The sequence below is a fragment of the Grus americana genome, chromosome 1, assembly GCF_028858705.1.
Source record: "Grus americana isolate bGruAme1 chromosome 1, bGruAme1.mat, whole genome shotgun sequence".
In the NCBI taxonomy this organism is placed as follows: Eukaryota; Metazoa; Chordata; class Aves; order Gruiformes; family Gruidae; genus Grus; species Grus americana.
This window is the reverse complement of record NC_072852.1, coordinates 127152039-127174695: the sequence shown is the minus strand read 5'-3', so window position 1 is coordinate 127174695 and position 22657 is coordinate 127152039. Positions and strand designations below refer to the sequence as shown.

The following is a 22657-nucleotide window of genomic DNA, read 5'->3' as shown; positions in this document are numbered from 1 at the left end:
GGTTTTGATGAATTCATGGACAACAGGTCTATAAGCAGATATTAAAAGGAGTAGCGCCAGAATGAAACCTCTAGCATTTTTAATAGAGCAATTGCAGATGCTGGGGGAAGATGAGAAGATGGACCTCAGAATGTGACCAGGCTCATGTGCTCTCCCTGACTAACATCTCCTGTTGCCATTTGCTGGAAAAATAATCCTGTGCTGGATGCACCATTGGTCTGACTGAGCAGGACATTTTGTATGAACTTAAGTTACCTGGAAGAAGAAAGACTGCAGCTGAGCATAACTGAGGTGTACTGAATCATGACTCTTTAGAGAAGATGAACAATTTTTCAGTGTCTCTCGTAACCCAAGAGCTGGATGCAAAAAACGAAAGCCGAAAAAAAATCAGCAAGTGGCTGGTTCAAAACAAGCAAAAAGAAGTGCCTCTTCACACTGCGTGCAGCTAAATTATGGGACTGTGCTACTAGATGTTGTGGATGCCAAAAGTTCGTGTCACCTGGCTGCTGGTGAGCTACCCCGGGAGCTCAGCCTTCGCCCCAGCCTGCTCCAACAGAAACTCGGCACGGACAGCAGGTCTCCTCAGACACTCGATCATTTCTTAAAGAAAAAAAGGATTGAACACTTCACCTACCTATGCCCCACTTCAAGGACCAAGCAACACTCTGCAGACGTCATACCAGCTCTTTTCACCCCCACGGATGCAGTCATTTCTTCACTTCCTCTGCCCCAGTACCTCTCAGGCGAAATGCTGCTGGTAAGCTTTGATGCGAACAGTGCAACAGAGGTTAAAGCACTGGTGTTAGTCCTATCTTTTGTAGTTACAGCCACCTCTGAATTTAACAGTGCTGTGTGTTTTAGTACAGCAAGGTTTGCATGACAAGAAATTAAAGAGCTTTCCACCTTTTACTATTTATCCTGCTTTCAGGGGCTTATAATGTAGGTGGGAAAATGCTCACAGCTGAAGATCAGCGTTCAAAGTCTCAGTGTGGAGGCAGCATTTCATTTCAGTTGTGAGAGGGAAAACAGTATGTCATCTTTATAACTATCAATAGAAGGCTTCTGTGTGGTTTTCACTTTCTGGATTTTTTTGCTGGTATGAGAGATTTTCCTGTTTCAGGTTAAGCAAATGGATGTATTAATAAGTGACAACCACTGATGACAGCATGAACAAGAAAAGATACCTGTCTATTTAACAAAAAGTTACAAAATTAGCTTACTTTTTCCACAGTTTTACAAGAAACCCACAGATATAATTCTGTAAAGCATGAAAATGTAGTCATCACTACATGATGCAGTGTTGACAAAACTGTAATTGATTTTAAATATTGGGTTCATACCTTTTGATTCAGGAGAAAGGACAGATACTAGCATTAGGGAGACATGTAAGAGCTAAGTCCTTAATCTAGCATTTCAAAAATCTTGCAAGAAATCATAAAAATGTTCTTCACTTCAGAGAATTCATGGATTAAAAGAGGATACCAGCCTTTGGTTCCCAATTCTCAAGTTGTATTAGTTGTTTACACTGATATTACTTCAGAAATATTTTCTAATTACGTAGTCATTGTATCAAAATATCTTGTTTACCAACATAACATTACAATTTCTTCTGCTTTCTTCCCACCTGCAAGCATACAGAGAAATTGAGTTGTCTGAAGTCCCAAAACATGAATCACATACATACACATCTCTGTGGAATTCAATTCATGGCATGGGAGAATAAGAGGTTAATTGCATTTCCACCATCCATCACCAGAGGAATTGCAATAATAAGATATTTTATTTAATTTAAAACTGTGTGCCTTTCCCTTCTCTCAAGAGCTTCATTAGAAGCAAAGAGAATGGGAGAAAACAGAAGGAAATAACCACCCATTAGAAATAAGCATCCCTATAGATTGATTAAAAACCCCACACTGAACCGTAAAACCGATATATCTATGTGGGTGTATGTACACAGATATATACACACATACACAACTATAATATCGTTTCAGAGTAGATGGAATGTGGGAGAAAACAGTAAGTGTTGCAATATGGAGTTTGACAGAAATAGGGCAATTGCTATACCTGGTGCTGGAATGGGCTTCCATTAGTTTAAACCATTAAACCTTAGTTTAAATGTATCTAGAAATAAGGGAAAGCTTAAGACCGCTTAAGTCTTCTTCGTAGCTACAGTTCACAAAAAGACTCCAGTGCTTATTCACTAAGCGATAAACATGTCTCCTTCCTGGCTGACAAACTGCATAAACCAGCTTGGAGCTTCTTAATGCGCAGCCACCAGCCCAGTCACAATTCAGTGATGGATAATGCAAGTCATGAACCATTATATGTGCTCCTTGTGGTGACAGTTCTTAATCTCTTTTCTAGAGAAACTGCTAATCTATCAATCTTTGAATTGTCTGCGTCTAATCCTTGCTCAGGAAATATCTCTTGACATAATCAACTTTATCAATTATTGCACAACAGCTAATCTCTTGCTGCAGAAGACGACGTTGAGAAGGCGTGATGAGATTACTGCAGGAATACTTTGCCTGTCCCCTACATCATTCCTAGACTATTAAGCCTCAAAGCTCAATATAGTTCAGAAAATTTCACTGATGGGCCCCTCCAGGGCTTTACTACCAGATTACTACCCATGATTTGATGACGGGATATGTTATAAACATACACAATTGCTTGAAAGATATTAATTGCAATGTATGGTCTTGTGCTAAGCTCTTGCCGGCAGCTATTTCAAAATTAAATCCCTTCAATGCTGTTTTCATATGCATGGATATCAGTAGAATATTCTCATGGCAGCCTGAGACGACGGCTACGTACTCATCTTCCAAGTGAATCCCATGGTCCGTTCCAGTTATCTTGGTGGTTGTCTGCATGGGGGACTTTGTGCAAAGTAAGACTGCTTTGAGTTTACTGCTCGGTAATTAATTCAGACACGGTCCTCGTGGACACCCTAGTGTGAGGAAGCTTTTCTGCCTTAACTCAGAAAATGGTGTTATTTTACACAGGGGCACTTTTGGGGCTCAATAAAAAGTGTCAGACGAGGATTAAGCTATTAGCTCACTGTAAAAACCACATTAGTGTTCTGTATGCCTTTCTCCACTTGTGGATATGCCCTTATAGATTATCTCTCTTTCTATGTCCTTAAACTGCTTTCTCCTTCAGCCTTACCTCTGCTATTTAAAAATAAATAGCCTGCCATTGTAACGTAAAGATTTATAGGCTCCACCAAAAATATCCTAAGTTTCAAGTTCAAGAGAGGCTGAGGTTGTCATGCATTAAGCCTGGTTTTGCTTGCTTGATCTATTCTGCAGAAAGTCTGTCCTCAGAATTTCTTTTCATAACAAACTTCTTAGAAAACAGCTGTAAACCTTGGGTGTTTTAAAGGCATTTTTTAAAAATAATTCCCTCAAAAAGTAAAGCATTGCCAAAAATACATCCTCTTATGTACAAATAACACTCAGTTCATTCAAATGCAGCATAAAAACTTCCATGAAAGAGACGCATCCTTGAGAAGAGATTCAAGAACTCTGAAGAAAAAAAAAAAGGCTATCTTTTAACAGAGATGCCTCTATTTCAGCAGGGTTTTTTTATTAACTAAGAGTTTAAAAATTCCTCCAAGCTCCAGAGAGAATAAAATATTTAGAAATTTATTACATATCACAGAAAAAATGTAAGTCTACAATAAATAAAAAAAAAAATAAAAAGTGTTCTGGATGACAATTTGAACACATATAACGTGCCAAAGCCCATCAAGGCTTCTATCAAATGTAAACTGTCTCTTTAATAGGTTGCGAAGGTCGTGAAAAGAGGGAGAACTGCCCCCCCACCCCCCGCATACTCATGCACACACACACGGACTGCCCTGGAATACAGGTTTACAGCTGCACAGGGGAACCCAGGGGAGTCTGCATTAATGGAACTTAAAAAAGCATGTAAAAAGACAACAGAGAAAAACAAAAACATTAAAAGCCATGCCCAGGGGTTAAGAGAATAATAAGAGACGCTACGCTCAGTGATGCTGTCAGAAACACTCTTCTTAGACCGGGACGATTTAATCGCGCGGTGACTGACTGCAGCGAAGGTGGAGGTGTGCATGCCCAGCTGCGCACCAGCCTCATTACACAGGCACCTCCTGGCTTACTCTCCTGTGATTTGTCTCTTTATAAATAACTGCTGCTAGAAGACTTTGGAGGCTTTGTGAGGGCAGGATGGGGACTGAATGCTGCGCGGTGGGTGTTGGAGGCTGGACCTAAGGGGGAGCATCCCCCAGGGGGGTTCCCCAGTGCCTGAGCCTCTTGTTGAATGACGTTCTGTAACTAGTGGACAATAAACCTAAGGCGCTATTGCGTGTAAAATGAACCATCTTTGGCCCAAGAGCATGTGTGCAAGGTGACCCTGGGCTATAAACCACTCAGGAGTGGTACCCCTCATCATCAGAGCTGTGCAGCGAGGGTAAAACCAGTTTTAGGGATACTAAAGAGCCACTAGCCAGTATATTTAAAAAAACCCACGCCACACAGAGCAAATTCAGGTGTGACATGGGATTACAGAGCAAGGTGTAGACTGTGGTAGCACACATCCCAAACTGACCCCACATGCATCCTGGAGCAGTGAGGAAGAAACCGTGAACAGCAACATCACCCTTCCTGCAGCAAAGGACTTGGGGAGGGACAGGGACGACACAATGACTCCCTGAATTCACCATCCCCAGGCTGAAACCTTCCACCTTGAGATGCAGAGGGGTTGCAGAAAGGTGAACTAACACCAGAGAAAAGGGTAGATACTGGAAAGTTGGTGTATAGACATTAGCTGTATATAATATGATCACTAAGTGTCAATAGCATAGCAACTGGATGAAGAATTCTTTGATTAGACTGCTGAGATTTTAATTAGACTAACAAAACATCCTAGGTTTGCCCAGCAGCTCTGCTCCTTCCACCCACAGGAACGTTTTCAGCATAACAAACTGGTGAGGATTCGATCTGCAACTTGGGTGAAACAAAGTTGTAATGGACTTACTACAGACTAAAATGGTCAGAAGCTCTGCAAATAAACCTGAAACAAGATCATTTAAGAATAAAGCATCATTTAAGAAAATGAAAATAAAAATCTGGTCTCCAAAAGTCAGACTGATTTGAGGCAATATTTTGTCACACCCACTGGGTTGACTCGTCTTAGGAATTGGAACTTGAATTTTATTGTGTGCCTAGGCACACAGATGACATCGTGCAAATAAAGCTACATTATCACTGGTAGTGCTGACAGGACCAGTGTCACAGAAAACCAGTGACTTTCTCAGTGTCTAGAAAAGAGCTCCAATAATTTTGCTTGTATACTGAAAAAACTGGTAAATAGGCAAAATAAGTTACGGCTAGAAAACAATAAGGGCAAGCTGCAGGGACTAGGGATTTAACTGGGGGGAAAGGCAATAGGGCATTAGTACCTACTGTGCTCCCTTCCCATGAATGGGAGAGGCTTATCAGAGATACAACAAAACTTAAACCAGTGACTTTTGGTCGAGAATATGCAAGATCATCCTTAAAACAAAAGTAAGCAAATAAAAAGCAACAGTAAAAGAAACAAGAAATAAGACTTTCTGAAAAATAATTATGCAAAAAAATGAATATAGATTTAATCTTCATTATCTAACCAAATGTAAACTGGGAAATAAAAAAGTGAGATTTTGTTCCAAACCAGCAAGAGCCATGCATTGTAAAAGTCCTCTCTCTTCTTCCAATCACATAATTGGAATGTTACTTGAGTTTGTTATAAAGTACCTGCTGCGAATTACGGTAATCAGGCAGAGATTTATTCAGAGAAGAGGAAGCACGCTGGAGCCTGTGCTATCAGATGATGAACCTCCATCACGTGCTGTGGCTCAGGCATTCCAGTCGGGTCAGGGCTGCACTTTGCCATATAATGAAGCAACTTAGAGCTACTTATTCAAAGCCTTGAACTTAATTAGTGGGAGAGCGAGGCAACTAACTTGCAGTGAATAAGTTGACAACTTTGCTTATTTCTATTCATGAACCTTCTGTGATTAGCACAAATTATTCTTATAATTATTCACATTTAATTCACTGTATTATTAAAATAATATTTAGTCTACAGCTCATTCACTAGGAGCATGAGTGTTATAAATGGGTTTATTAATTTTGAATATATGAGTAGATCACATGGTTCAAGGTGTAAGGCTCAGAATCACAGTGTCCAGGCAATTATCTGCAGCACTGAGTTTTCCATTAACTTCCCTGCTTTACACTCTGAACACTGAACAAATGCTGGATAAATTGATTGTCGTTGGTCCACTTATTCGCTAGGCACTTTTGGAAAAGAAACGTAACTGAGGCAAAAGTAACACATGCAAGAGTTTGTAAGGGGAAGGGAAATACAGGCAAAAAGTTACGCATGGAAAACACTAGGATTATGCACAAATTCAAATACCAAGACTGTGGACTAAGCTGTGCTTTGGAAAGTTAGCGACATGCGTATTTAGTAACATACCTGTCATTAGGAACAGAACTCACATGGGGATGCTTCACCTCGGAAGCGTGCTTGTAAAGATGCGGAATAAGCTGAGTCAGCATTTAACAACGCAGCCCACTCAGTGCACCTCCTGCACGGGCTCACCCGCAGCGCCTAAGGTACCTGAAACAAGAGCTTGCTGCCTGGCTTCTCGTGCTGTCCTTAAACCCTTCCAACACCTCTCTGCTTAAAAGTTTCTCCTTTTCATCCCATATTTCTCTCTTCCCACAGCACCTTGCCAGTCACCTGGGGGCTAACAACAAAGATAAATAAAGCACTTTTATCTGAAGGATGTATTTCACAAAAAGACCAACTACTGTTGTAGTCCTCTCCCCCATGACTACAGCCCCTCCTGAGCTCCAGCAGTGGGTGAGGGAAGAAATCTCAGTGCTAATGAATATGACATTTTGGATTATGGAATAAACCCTTCACTCAGAGAGAGACTTTTTACCAAGGCCTGTAGCGACAGGACAAGGGGCAATGGTTTTAAATGGAAAGAGGACAGGTTTAGATTGGACAAGAGGAAGAAATTGTTTTACGATGAGAGTGGTGAGATACTGAAACAGTGGAGAAGTTGTGGATGCCCCATCCTTGGAAGTGTTCAGGGTCAGGCTGGATAGAGCTTTTGGCAGCCTGGTCTAGTGAAAGATGTCCCTGCCCATGGCAGGAGCGTTGGCTCAGATGATCTTTAAAGGTCCCTCCCAACCCAAACTATTCTGTGATTCTATGACTCCCTGTAAAAAAAGGACAGAGATGAGAGGAGACAATTAGATGCATGAAACAATTTGCAGACTGGGAGTCTTTGTGTTGGGGGCAAAAAAAGCAAAGGTGTTTGAAAACAGCTAAGCAGGACCCTCAGAGCAGAGGGGAGGGAGGCATGTCCTGCCTGCCACGCTGCAGCCCTGGACCCCCAGTCCCCAGGAAAGCCAGTGGCCCGCGCTGCTCTGCTGCAGCACCCATTCTCGGAAAAACCTGCACGCACAGGGCTCTCACACGACCGGCACGTGGCCACCAGGACTGTGGGGTCTGACGAACACCCACTACAGGGCAAAAGTGCTTTAAGCTCAGCCACAGGTTTTGAGAAAAATCAGTGAGGAGCATAGAGAAGTGAACAGGGTTTATCAGCTGAAACAGTGGAAATGGGGAATTACTGACCAGGAGATCTATAACAAAAGGAATTTTTGGCTGGTTTTCTTTGTCATCTTTTTACCCCAGAGAGCAAAGCAGTCATTTTAGGCACAAGACAGTACCTCTAGCTTACAGGGTCCTTGATAACCAAGATGCTGAAGAGCGCTCCAGCACAGCCTCGGTGCAGCCCCAAGCCCAGCGCACTCCAGGACATCATCCCCCTTTGAACGCAGGTAGGGCACGCATCGAGGACCTCCCCAGGTCATGATGGTGCCTGCTGCCCACAGAGGTTGCTTTTGTGAAAGATTTTCCATTGATAATTGTCAAACAGGCAGCGCTGCGCTACAAAAACCTTCTGGTCTGGCTTGGGAAATGGTGTCTGCAGTCTTTGGTAATTCCAATTTTTATGCTATATATTTACACATTGTATATAACATTTGCAGCATTTTTCTAGCTCTGAACTAAGTAATGGAAACACTGTTAAGATGTCTTAGAACAGATTTCCCCTAGCTGCAAATTGAAATATTTTTTACAAAAGCATGAACACACTTGGGCATATTCTGTTTTAAAAATTGAGACTGTAGGCAGAGCACATATGAGATTATATAACAAAAAGTGAGAGGCACAAATGCCTTTCTGTTTTTAAATTGCAACCACACTTCCCCCCCCTCCCCCCAAGTATAGAACCGGTCAGAGGAAAGAAAAGCTGCTTCTGTTCTGATGGGCTCAGTCTAGGGGACAAGCCCTTTTGTTTGAGGAGTCAGGCACACGTACAGGTAGCCCATCCTGGCTCTGCTGCTGTGATCTTGGGGGCGTCTCTCTAAAACCTCTGCAGCACCTCCTGCCATCAATATGTTACTATCACTTTAATTATCTGTTATAACAACTCCACTCCAAAATTCAACACTTAGCTGAAGCTTTAACACCAGCATCCTATGAAGATGCCCCATAATTTCAGTAAAATTTCAGTTATCACGGTTAGCACTGGTCAAAGTTCAGATTTCTGTAAGCACAAGTCAAACTGTTTTCCAATCTGCACATATTGAGCAATACCTAACTATTTATGCTCAAATGTATCATGAAAGTACTGTTTCTGCTAATACAATAATGCAAGACAGCTGTTCAGTTGCCTGTGCAAAATGAGCTGATTGTTGTCATTCAATTTACAGTGGACAAGAGACCATACTGTAAGGAATACTAATTGTTCCCTTTTATTAGTGGAAGCTGAAGAGAAATGAAAAGTAATGTGCCATAAACCTCTCTGGTTCAGGAGATAATCCACAAGAAAGTCTACTCAAAAAAAAATAAAAATATCAAAAAAGGGAGAGGGAAGAGAAAGGAGGGTGTCAACTGTAGATGAATAATACACAGACATGTCCACAGTGATCTGAATAATTCAGCACACAAAATTAAAGTAAGTTTCACATCTGCCACCATAAAAGATAAAGCTATCTAGTCTGTTTTAAAAGTATAATGATTACAGGAGAACTCTTCGGATTCATGCTCAGGTCTAGTTTGAGTGCCAGCCCTGTGGTCTCCACAGATAAACATCTCAAAGCTCGGAGCTGAAAGAGCTCCAGCTGCAAAGTTTAAATTAAATCAAAACAGGCAGCAAACTTTTAAAGTACCACCTGTTACCAGTAAACCCCGGCGGTGCCTAGCTGTCGGCCAAGGCTCCGGCACCCTGAGCCACCTCCACCAAGCGAGATGCGCAAAGCTGCCCACGTGGTTGCCTCTCCGGCTGCTTGCCAGCAAGAACAGCCCCGCTCTCACCCACCCTCCCTGCGCCCCATCCTGCGGCGCTGCCGAGTCACCTTCTGCACCCGAGTTTGGGACACCAGTCTAAGACACAACCCTTCCAGGCTCCTAGGCTTTCTATGTGCAAAGTGGCAACAACACACCATCTGAGAGTACAGCTGGTTCCAACTACATGTGTTTTCCAAAAAATGCTTCTTTCCAAAGATGAGAATGACCAGTGGATAAACACCAACTGGCTCCGGTGGGTCCATATGTCTTTCAAATTTTCACCAAGACACAAGAAGAGAGGAAATACAGCAAGTGGAAAATTCCTTCCTATCCTATGGATGATACATGACGGCCACAGCTTTACTATACCCTTACACCTTACGTACTCCACCTGATGTAAACCGGGTCCGTCTTCCCCTTTCGGGGAAGCCAAGGAGGGCAGAAGGGGAGGCGCAGCTGCCGCTGCAAGGCGGCGCTTTGCTCCCGGCCGCGGAGAAGCAGCGCGTCGTTTCCATCGCTGAGTGGTGCCAGCCAGCCCGTGCCCCTGGCGGGGACCCACCTGCTGTGGGCCAGGCGCTGCCGCCCCGCCAGCCACCCACAAACCAGCTGCGGAGAAATGGCTCGGCGCCTTTCTCTGGACGAACACCAGGAACGTTTCCGGGAACCACTGAACCATTTCTCGTAAAGTAACAGTCGAGTTATACACGCCGCTACCTTGTTATCTTATATTAGGAGACCTATTGCAAACAACCCAGAAATTATTTTTTTTATTAAAACGCAGCAAAAAAATCCTGGTACGTTTTCCTTCGATAGGAAAGCGTTGCTGCTAGCTAGTTTCTCAATGTAAATTCTCTACTGCTTTGATGGGGGTTTTGGGAAAAGCAACTCAGGTTTCCTCTAAATAAAGCACCATAAAATCTGCAGCATTGTTTTCATTTTAGAAAGTTACTTATACTTGAAAAAAGATACACACTACGTATAAAAAGAAAAATAAAATTGCTTTTAATCAGAATTTGGAAGTCACTCTGTTTTTCATCAGTGAACAACCAAATCCTTTCCTCTTTTGTACTCTGGAGTATTAACAGGTGGCCATAGCCCCTAGCTGCATGAAACTACCATATGCTACAGAGATCAAAATTAATAAACTAACAGTACAATGTGCCAGTTTATTGTGCTTGTATTTCATTTTAATTTTCTCCTTGGTGTTCTTATTACTAAAAAGTCATGTTTAGTGATTTTTAGCTTTAATATCAGTAGCTTTCCTATTAACAATTTTGAATTGCTTTTTTTTAATATCATACCAGGTAACTACATGTGCAGAAATATATTTTTGATAGCACATTTCAAAATACCACTTCATATTTACTCCTTTATGACTGTCTATGCTAAAAAGTTAGCAGTTCCATACACTTTAAATGTTTTAACAGTGGAAAAGTTAACAAATTTCCTCTGACATATGATTATGCACACAATAAAACATGTTCTGAATCTCATTTAACTATACAAATTCAGTTCTTGTTAAATACTAATCAGCCAGAACAAAGCATCACATAGGACCTTCTGGTCCCTTCTCCACTTGGCACCTTTAATGCTTCTTTAAAAAACTCTGTTTATTTTCCTCCATCAAAAGCGTTAATAGTTGACAATTAAAAAGAAACCCATTGATGCAAATACTAGATGCATATGGAAACCACAAAGCATGTTTGCACGTGGAGGAAATGAGCAGTGGTGCCTTCAAATATAAACAGGCAATGCTTATCCAACTCTTCAGTGAGCCTCAGTGTTGGCTCCTAAACCAAAGTTTCTGCCAAAAACTACTAAAAATATCGTGTCCAAAACCAGGAGGAAAACATTGTCCATATTGTAAACCACTTCATAACAATTACGGCCTTGATTTAGTAACCTATGTGAGTAATCAGTACTGCAGCGAGAAGTTTCACTGACTTCTCAGCCACGGCTTGTATAAAGGCGCACTGCAGAAGGGCTCCCTCCTACCGCGCTTTACAGGCGTCAGTGCGGTGACTGCCAAGACTTACAGGGTCCAGCACAAGCTTTACGATGAGGTTACACCAGCTCTGACCCTGTTCCGAATTAGGGTCTTGCCTCCCCTATTTAGGGCATTCCCCAGACATTTCTGGGAGGACCTGTGCCCCGCAGTCTCCCCTCCTTTCCGCTGCTCATGGGCTGTACTGCTTTTAGCGAGTTCTGGAAATACTATATGCATCCTTTTGCCCTTCATGCAATTTTATTGTCTCATCCTCAGGGCTGGTGCACCTTGATGCTAGGAAGAGCGGTCCATCCTGGGTTACAGACAGGTTACACACAACTGCGTGGCAGCGGCAGGGAGAGCTAAGGTTATCATCTGGGTCTAGGGCCGTTCCCTCAAGTGTATGGCACTAAAGCTATGGAAGAATCCAGCAGAACTTGCTGATATTTTTTTTCTACCTTATTCCTATAACCTCCCAACCACTGAGAGAAACAGGGAGCCCTTTTCACCCAGCTCCTTCCCTAATGCCTATCTCAGTTTTTCTCCCTGCTCTCAAAGGCTAGGAGAGGAGGAGCAGAGTCAGCGGTGTTAACCCTTCCTTAAAGTACTAGGTCAAACCCACTGAAATCGTTGGAAAGACTTCCAGTGATTTTAACAGACTCGGATCACAGCCCTCAGCAGACATGATCTGTCTCCAGCATACACCATCCTGGAGAAAAAAGGCAGACAAAATGCCTTCTGCTTCCCGCTCAGGTACGATTAGTGACAGCTGAATCAAAACTGCTCAGTCGCGGGAACCCCGGGACACGCTGGCAACTTCAAAGACACAACAGAAAACAAAGCAAAAAAGCCCACGTACTAATCTGGTTTGTCAATATGCATGGACTTCACTGAATTTTGTGATTCATGTCTGCAAACACAGGAGATGGGGTTTTTTTCCCCCCTGAAAGAGATTGTTTTGATGTTTTCTAAATAAAGCATCTTCATGTTTAATTTCCAAATGACACGTCAAAGCTATATGAACTATATCATTGGAAAGCTTTTCCATAAGGAGCTTTTCAAAGGATGCCAATTCCTGATTTTTGCAGGAAAAGAAAAAAGTCAGATATAAAAAAATTATGATGTGATACAGCTGTTATATAAATTTGAGTAAATTATTTATACAGATCTCATCGCAGATATTTGTTTAAAATGATGGCAAGACATTTTTTCACCTATGACGCACTGAAACTTCTTCAAAATACCACTAAAATCAGAGCCTAATCCCCAAATCATTACTCAGGAAAAAGTTTACAGAAATCGAACACAAGTTTTACCCCAGAGAAGGCAGAAGAATGAGGCTATAAACTATATATTTGGCTTTTATTAAGTCAAGCCATTCTTTTAATTTTTATCCCTTGTCTTTGTTTTTCTTTATTCATAGCTCCATGGTAGCTCAGTGTAAGCACTGCTCAGCTTTATTATCATCGATACACACCAGAACGTTCTTATGAACTTTATAAGATCACAATATAATTCTGCTAGTCTAAATATTTCTTATTTAGGTCCCCTTATTTAGAATCAAGTTAACGCTCATTCTGTAAAATAAGAGAAGCACTAATGGTTACTACAATCCTAGGAATCAAAAGACAATAAAGAAATCAAAACCAAAATAACATGTTGTAGAGAAAGCATCTTCCACTATCTCAGCCTCGCAGATCTATTTCAATTTACATTTAAGGAGATCTGAGATGTCATAAAATAAATGTAAGTACTAAGTTTCCAAGAAACATAAACTGAACTGTAATTCCATTGCACACGAACATATTCCATCTTCTCAAAGAGCTGAACTGTGGTTTGCAGTGTTGGCAGAAGGCCCTCTTGTAATAACATTACATGTATACTGTAGTTCCCTTGATGTCTTTCATATTTTTTCATAAACAAAATTACAGTGACAGTGCAGTTCATTACAGGAGGTTTCATTAAAGAACTGGTTTATTTTAAGAGAACACCAGCAGAGAGCTGTCTTCAGGGATGGAGACGAGTAAAAAGTCTGATTATGCCTCCATGAAAATCAGGCAGAAATTATGCAGGATTTTGACACTGTAAAACAAGAAAATCCTCTTAACAGACAGAGGGAACAAACTGTTCTACCGTGGCATCGCGTTAATAAGCAGGTGCAGCCCTGTCAAGTCGCTGCAAGGTGACAAGCTTGGCCCCCGCGAGAGGTGCCCTCCCACTCCTTCCCCGGGGCCGGCAGCACCCCGGCCCCAGCCCCAGCCGCCGGAGGGGGTCCCCGAGGAGAAGCGGGGCTGGGGGGCAGTGCCTGGGAAGCGGCAGCTTCTCCCTCACTACAGCCGGGTACCGCGCAGGTGAAGCCCCCACCACGCAGCCCCGTCATCTTCTTTCGCCGTCGGGGCTGCACCTGGCTGCGTAAAGAGCAGAAAAGTGGGGCCGCTCAGCAATTTCTCTTGTGTCACTTTTCCTTCTTCTGGTGCCAATAAGACCAGCTCCTAGAAAACCACTGTATTCTGACTGACTGACAAATTTTTCATTTTTTTGAGTCTGCTGCTTCTCTTTCACAGAAAATAATCTCCAGTTTGGGATTAATCAACTCAAAGGTCACCTCACCGCTTAGAGTTTTCAAAAACTTAATCCAAATAAATGCGATACGGTAGTTTTTTTAAACTGTGTTTCTCAATTGAATCAGATATGCTGTCTCCTATTGTTACTGCAATTTACCTCCCTAGTATATACTGCTAAGATAAGACACAATCAGCACCATCTATGACTTCAGGGGATGGGTTGATGGAAGAGTAATTTCTCATTCTATTTTTTTGTTGACACTATTTTCACTCTGCTCTCTAGCATGACAGCTTCGAGGTATCTGTGATAAAGATATGCAGTCAAGAGCATTACTGGCTCAAAAATACTCTCCCTTCCCCTAGAAAAATTGGTTCCAGGATTCCAAAAATCCTATTTTTAATTTTCTCCCAGAAGGTGAACATTATTACCCCTTCCTACCTGGGCTCCCACGAAGTACTCAGTGTCACACCAAAAGAAAAAGCATCTCCCTACTGTCATTGTCCCTTAAGGCAGGGGCAGTGGTTGAATAGAGCCACCTATCTTCTTGTACGCTGAAGTCCAGACTATGGGCTACGTCTGCAACCCAGCTGGCAGCAAAAGGCATCAAGCTATTACCTCTGAGGTATGACCACAATACCTTTTAAATGTGAGGTCCTTCCAGGCTGCTATGTTTCCTTTTAACAACTTCAATGAAAGAGAATAAAGAGGGGCCGTAGGATGGATTTTCATCATTCCACGCGGTTGTCAGACTGTTTTCCTCTAATGACACTATGAATGCATAACTCACTGTGGTTTCAGAAACATGTTTAATGCATGATATTTTAAGAGCTGTAGAAAACACAATATTAAAATTCTAACGTGAAAAATAATAGCATTATGGCTCATTACATTTTCTATTGCAGTCATCTGAACTGTGAGTAACGTACTGTCATCCTGTCATCTAATTCTATAAGATCTGTGATCATGTTTTACACAATGTCATTTATTTCACAGGAATAAGCAGGCTAAAGTCTTCAAGTTCTGAAGTAGATCATAAGTGGTTTGCACCAGTCACCTGAGAATGAGGTACACTCAAAACTGGATCCGCAGAGTCAAAAGACACCAAAGAATGTCAAGTCAAAAGTGGAGAACACTAGAACCAAAGCCTTATGTATATAGTGGGATTTCTGTTTTCAGTAACAGTAGCAGATCTTACGTGTTTACTCAAAATACTTATACACCATCTTTTTAAAAAAAGTGGTTTTTTTTCTTGACTCCAGACAGTTCTGTTTGCTAGCATTTCTAACATTGCTCTGAAAATGCTGGTATCATCAAAGCCCTACCAAGCACCTCATCACAGCAGCTTAGAATTTCTCTTTCAGCACTGCTTTTTACCTGCTGCCACCTATGCCTACCCTTTGATTAAGAAAATTTCACATATTGTTAGGGGTTTAGCACAGATATAGCCTTTTCTTAAAAACGTTCTTTGAAAACATCTGGTAGGTATTATAATGGTCTAGCATAATCTGTCAGAAAAGCACAAGTCAACATTCAAAGCACATTCAAAACCACCTGGAAATGCCATGGGCTTTCAATGCCTCTGTAAATCATATAAATTTACATCTCCTACTTAGTAAACATTTCCTGATTTAAAACCCATTGATTACTTCTGACCGCTCCTACAGAAGACATAAAATGGCATGTATTTTAGGTATGCTGGTGTTGAGACAGACCTTCCCACTAAATTAAAATACTATAATAAAATTCCCAGGCTTACCATGATGAATCTCAGAAAACAAGCTGGCACTTTGGTATCTGCCCAATTGTTGGCTTTTATTTTGCACCATTGTTTAGTATTATGGAAGCAAGCGAACCTAGGATCCTAATGGAACTGCCTGAAGTCTGCTGTCTTCTCCGGTCCTAGTTAAAGCTACTTGGCACCAACCTAAATCACTGCAATCAACTTGGAATACCCAGCTGATGAAGCTTTCTGACAAAGCTCACAGGACTCACGTCTGTCTCGCCAACACCCTCTGCCTCTCTGGGCATCTCAGAGGGGGATGCCTTAGAAATGGAATAAGCTCATAGTGGTAATCCTCAAGTATATGTTCCCAGCTTTGTAGCACTCTGAGATTTAGAGAGACAGAAGGTTGCTGGGTCAGAAACTGTATCTACAGTTAGTGTTTTCTTTATAACAGCAAACAAAAAAACCTTCAGAATTATATTTATTCCATCCCATAAAGAAAAAGCCACAGGTGATTCAGCAGGTAACTGCCTAGCTTTTAGGGTACCACAAAAAACCCCCAAAACCACCAAAAACAACCCCCCAAAAAACTTTACCTAAAATAGCAAGTTTTGAATATAACCCTTTTTCTAGCTCATACAGCAAACAACCAACATCAACAACACTATGCTCATTTTGGTTTTGCAGTATTTTTCCTACATGTTTAATCTTGTCTGTGGAGGGTGGCCATTTTCCAGGCAAGCCCATACGCATTTGATGAGGACGTACGGCCAGGGCTTCCAGTGGACAACCTGAGGCAGGCCGCAGGAGGCCGTAGGTGCCAGGGAAAGGCAATGACTAAGGAGCCAGCGTGCACATTTGGACTCGTGGGCTGCCAGTCCTGGCCCCTTTCCTCACTGCCACCTCCCTGCTCCGGAGGCAGGCGGGCGCTATGGACTGCCTGCCTCATTCACCCGTCCCCTATCCCTCCCCTTATTTATCGCTCTTCTGTATAAGAGACAGGAAACATCATTAGGGAAACTGCACGAGTGCGCCTTCTCAAAAGGTATCTCCAGCTAATGTGACAGCAGTCATTTATTAGGCCAGACTGTACAAAACAGTTGCCTGTAATTTAGCTCTTTTCATGCACTCTTTGGGCTTTCCTGGGGGTGGGAGGAGGAAAGTGAGCTGCTTACAGGCACAACAATACTTGTAATGCATTTTTTAATCACTGAAAAGCAGTATTTTCTCTTAAAACATCACTATCTTTGAAAACAGTTAAAATTAAATTCCAAGTCGAGTTTCTTGAAGTTATTCTTTCCCTGAAACACAACAAATGTTTCAGGTCTGGAGGGCAAACACACAGCACCAGTACGTTTCTCTGACTCATTAGTTTGCTTTTCTCCGTAGGATTTAGATTGACATATATTGGCCTAACTCGTGACACAACGGCCCAGTTCTTCAAATGTCAGCTCCATCGTCTCTGCTTTATAAAGTTTCCCCTGGTACAGCAGCTTCGGATTCATTGTTTTAAAGTAAAATGGTTCAGTTTAGCCACTATGGGTGTGAAAGTAATGTTCACATAATTTCCCACCTTTTATTCATAACACAAAAAAGATCAAAGCCAAGGATTAGGACTTCAGTCTTTTTTTTTTTGTCTTTTTTTTTGTTTTTTTTTTTCTTTTTTTTTTTTTTTTTTTTTTAAAAAAGAGCTCTAAACATGCATTGGGAGGTTGATGCTGTGTTAGTCAACTGATTCAGGCCAAAGAAGTATTGGTGTGGGCATTAAAGATGCATTTATTTACAGTCAAGTTATTTAGCACATATTTTTTAATAAAAGTGAAATGAAATTTCCCTGTGCTTACAGGTGTACAAATTACATCTGCGTACACAGAATACAGTTATATGTCTTTATTGAAGTGCCTTTTCTTCCATTTTTCCCACACAAAATCCCTGTATGCAAACTGCAAAGCCTGTAAAGATCCAGGCTATTTTAATTACAAGAATGTACACATCCCTTCAATCAGACGATCATAGATGACTATCTCAACATCAGTTTCCGGTAAAACCACAAACACGGAGATTTGGGGTTTGGTGTGTTTGTTATTGCATTTTTTTTGGCCATAAAATGCAAATAAACAGGCCTCAAATGTACCAGACATTTGGAACAGACTAATTTAATTATTCAAGGCTTAACTTTTAGGAGGAGACTGTAGATAGATCAATAGATTATTTACTAAAACAGGCTGATAGGCATAGAAGACGTACATCCATATAGTTTGCCTTTTCTCAGACAGGTCAATGTACAGGTCAAAAAAGGTTTTACTAGTGCTATAATTAGTAATTTTTCCTAAAGCTCAGGGACATGGAAACCTCAAATTTCATTTGGGTCATGTGAAAGGAGCAAAAGGAAATTTAGAAGGTTATACAGGAACACAGCTGTTCCTTCTTAGCCACTAGCAAACTAGTGGCAAACACATTTTTCTGGCTTTGCATCCTCTCTGGAGGAGACAAAAGTAATAATTCTGTAACCTGTTCCTTTAGATTCTGTGTTCATCTGAAAAAAGATCTTTAAATGTTAAGGTAAACAAAACAATATATTATTATTTTGCACTATTTTACAGCTTCCCTTTTGCATGCCGACTGGTCACATGCTTACAGCACCAGGAACTTCAGAAAAGAACAGGTTCCTGAAATCAAAATTGCCTCGAAACGCCACAACTTTCTCCAATAACAGTAACCATTTCATTCCTCTCACTGTTGCCAGTATTATTACTGCATTTCACTCACTTCACAGATGCCCACTGTGCCATGCTGTCAAAGGCTGAAATGTTGTGCTAAAAATCTTACAGCCCTTCAAATTACAGGTGCCTCGATGAGGCTTTTACAACCTCTGAGCAGAAGATGGTGGCTCCTAATTCGACAACCTCAGACCTTACTAGTTCTACAATTAGAAATATCCCACAACAGGCTGACCTCATTAATACGACTGACTTAATCAATTTGTCACAAACCAGGCAGTACAGCTACAAGAAGTGGTTCATTGTTCGATTTAAATTAATTAATTGCTTGCAGATCTGGCTAATGCTTTGCAAATGGTTGCCTTGGTGCTCTTAAAATTTTAGAGTGCAAGTTATGCTCATGTTTATGCCAGACTTAAATTTTTGTCAGTTTGAAGACAGGAAACCAGGTTTCATCTTATTTTTCTATAAAAGAAGAGTGGAAACTGCTATTGTTTCTTGAAATAAATTTATAAACCACGGAGATTATTTTAAAAAACCCCAACAACATGCAGCCATGCAAAGAGGGAGAGTTGTGCCTAGATCTACAGCTTGTCATCTGTAAAACTGTAACGAGAAGCAGCAGACTAAGCTCTTGTCCTGATTAACGCAGGGCCTGAACTTCAGGAAGCTTACATTCAAGTCAACAAACCCAGCCGAGACCAAGACCCAGACAACTTTGGTCAGATCTGTCAGATGTGAAACCCTTTCAGCAGTGACCTCCTTGGCCATCCAAAGTTATTTTCACTTGGTTTTACAACAGGCTGCGGTTCTGTACATCTGCACAGCTCAGCATTTTAAGCCAACACCTCAGTCCTCTGAAAATCATCATGCTAGGTGCCACGTCGCCTTCAGCCCTGACTGCCACCAACCAGCCACCAGTTTGCCCCAGGCACCAGTGAGAGCCGTGGGTCAGCTGGGTCCTTCCAGCCAGGATGGGCAGCAGGACCTCAAGGAGAATGGGTTGGACCTCCTGTGCCCGAGGCACATCTCCTGGGGACCCTGGGAAGGGTGTCAGCTCTCTCCCAGCTTCACTTTGCCAGAAAATCTTATTTACATCAGCTTTAACAGATGCTTAAACCCCATGACACTTATAAACAAAAAGCACTGATAAATGTTTTCAAGTAGTAGTAGAGAACTGGAGGCTTTTTTCTCCCAAGAAAATTGTTGTTTCATATGTAAAAATGTGCTTTAAGACAAGGCTTTTTATTGCTTGCTTTGTGTTGTTATTTAATCTTCTTCCTACATCTGTTGGGTCTCACCATCTTTGATGAAAACAAATACGTCTTCACACAGGCATAACCACCAAGAATAAAACAACAACTGTAGCGCAAACTTTAACTACTTTTATCAAAGATGTATTAACCAAGGGGGGTTTTTTTACCTCTCGTTAGCAAGAAGCACGTTTCCACCTTTCTTCCTGAGTATTCCCATATGTTACTCTTCCTATCCTTAAAATCAAAGTCGAGTACGTTGAACTGGTGGTGCATGGCGGGAGAGCAAGGGACAGGGGACATAAAGAGAACACATGGGAGGCTCAAGCTGGATCTCAGGAGGAGCATCCCTGGGGGCTGCCCCGCAAGGTTATGGGCTCCCAGGTGTCAGCCCCCGCAGCACCCAGCCCTGCACAACCACCAACCCCCCCCAGGGCTCAGCCCACCCTGATTACCCCTCCGTGCTATGATCTTGCCACCACACGCTGCCCGTGACTTTACTTCTCAAAGTGAAGTAACCTTGAGTTGTCAAGTTGTCATGTTCATGCTAAACCCTGCGGTACACTTCTCCCTGAAGACACAAGTGAGATTGATTGCACTTGTGATTTGTTCATTTCCACAACTATCTTACCATTAATATCCCTCTCTCATCCATTTGCAACACCTGCTAAGCACACAAAATTGATTATAATGTCCAATTCAGCAGGTAAAATCTTCTAGGGTATTTTTTTTTTCTCTTCAGACTGCACAAGGAGAGAAAAAAACAATAAAAAACAGCAACATGGGGCAGGGGAGTTCAAAATTAATTAGCTTAACAAGAGGCAGAAAAAAGGTCTCGCCTTGTCAGGACTGCCTTGTACCAGTGTAAGAAATTATGCAGTTGCCTTAGTGCAGGTTCTAATTTACGTATCCAAAAGCACTGTATCTCAGAGTAGATTAAGATAGCTACATGTTTCAGCCTTAAGTGCTCATCAAGCCGAGAGATAACAGAACTGATGAATGGGACATTTCAGATCCTTAGAGAAATGAGCACTATTACATAAAAAGTGTGATTTGAATTTGTCTTTCTGCTTAGGCTGTGCCATCCTAACAGCATTTATAAATAGAAGCAGAATCTTAAAAATCAAGAGCTGCCAGAGCGTTTTTTCTTCATCATCTGATCACTGAAGTATAGGACTTCCAAATCCATATACTTATATTGGAATAATCTGCATGTTGTAGTCTCTCCTCCCAAAATCAATTTATTACTGAATAGAAAATGGTAAATTAAGTTATTTCAGTCTGACAAAAGTGAGTCTCTTGGTCATTACCCTATGAAAACTGAAAGAAACCAAGTTCCTCTAACTGTTGAGAAACTTGAACATAAAATAACTGTGCGCTCCAAAGGACAGGTATGATATGCCATTAGTTTTTAATAAAGCAGTTTCCTCAGACTTGCTAGATTTACAGGCTCGGAAATCAACTACTGATGAATCAATCTGTTTTCCCCTGCTGAGATGTCAGAACAGACAGGGCCACTCTAATTGGAAAACCAGACAGCAGCGGCTCTGTGAAGGCAAAGGCTGTATCGGACATTAGAGACTATAAGTCTTCATTCAGCCCTGCATCATGTTCTGCAGAACGGTTGTTGACGATTCAGTTTAAAAGTACATCCTAAATCTCTAAAAGGCGAGAAGGAATAAAAACCAATTCTGCCTGAAATTTGGAAATTGCAGAAAATGACTACTGAAAACATGAAGTCTGCTCACGGCATTTTTCCTTTTGCAAAATATTGTACTGCATGGGACAGCCCTGACGCACGGGTGCGGACAACAAGGTGACACCTGGAAAGTCCTTCCTCCTGGGGAACTGCTCCAGCATGGGTCTCTCCCAGAGGGTGCAGCCCTTCAGGAGCAGACTGCTCCAGCATGGGTCCCCCATGGGGTCACAGGTCCTGCCAGCAAACCTGCTCCAGCCTGGGCTTCCCACGGCATCACAGCTTCCTTCAGGTGCCTCCACTTGCTCCAGCATGGGGTCCTCCACGGGCTGCAGGTGGAATCTCTACACCCCCTCATCCTTCCTCCATGGGCTGCAGGGGGACAGCCTGCTTCACCATGGTCTTCACCACGGGCTGCAGGGGGATCTCTGCTCCGGCACCTGGAGCACCTCCTGCCCCTCCATCTGCACTGACCTGGGTGTCTGCAGAGTTGTTCCTCTCACATATTCTCACTTCTCTGTCTGGCTGCAATTGCTCTTCATGTTTTTTTTTTTTTCCCCCCTTCTTAACTATGTTATCCCAGAGGTGCTACCACCGTGGCTGATTGGCTTGGCCTTGGCCAGCGGCTGGCCCATCTTAGAACCGGCTGGCATTGGCTCTATCAGACGCAGGGGAAGCTTCTAGCAGCTTCTCACAGAAGCCACCCCTGTAGCCCCCCCACTACAAAAACCTTGCCACGCAAACCCAACACAGGCCTCCAGAAGAGGAGAGACAAGGACAAACCAGAGTGAGTCCAGGGGAGCCTCAGGAGGGTCAGGGCAGGAGCAGCGGCCCTGCCAGGAGGTGCCAGGGGAACCAGGCTTGCTTAGCCCAGGGAGGGGGACAGAACCAGCAAGAGATACGTTCAAAATGACAAAGTAAACAGAACCATATCCATCACATGAGGTCTGAACTGACCTCATATTGCTATGCTGAAACACGTACAGCAGGTACGCTATGCATAACTGCGAAATCATCACTCACAAACTCAAATATTAATCTCTCAAATGCTATTTCAGCTCAAAATGTTTGGAAATTACCTTCTATTTTTAGCATGCTTGTCATAGGCAATTATAACAGTCTCTCAAGGCCAGTGTTCTGAAAGTTTATGAGAGGTTCTAGGGTACAACTTGTAGAGGAAAACATACCCTACAAGTATTTGTCCCGATGACCTATAACTACCCTGGTTTGTAGAATCTATTCTGCACAGAAAGTTTTAAACAACCCATTTGTGTATGCCAAATTGAAAAGATAAACACTTTTTACATTTAC

The 22657-nt window shown here is 42.1% G+C and overlaps 1 protein-coding gene across 4 annotated transcripts in view; it reads right to left on the bottom strand.

Annotated features, from left to right (window-relative positions):
* DMD (dystrophin) overlaps positions 1-22657 on the bottom strand; it is a 1313294-nt gene that overhangs the window by 1146184 nt on the left and 144453 nt on the right. The window lies entirely within an intron of this gene.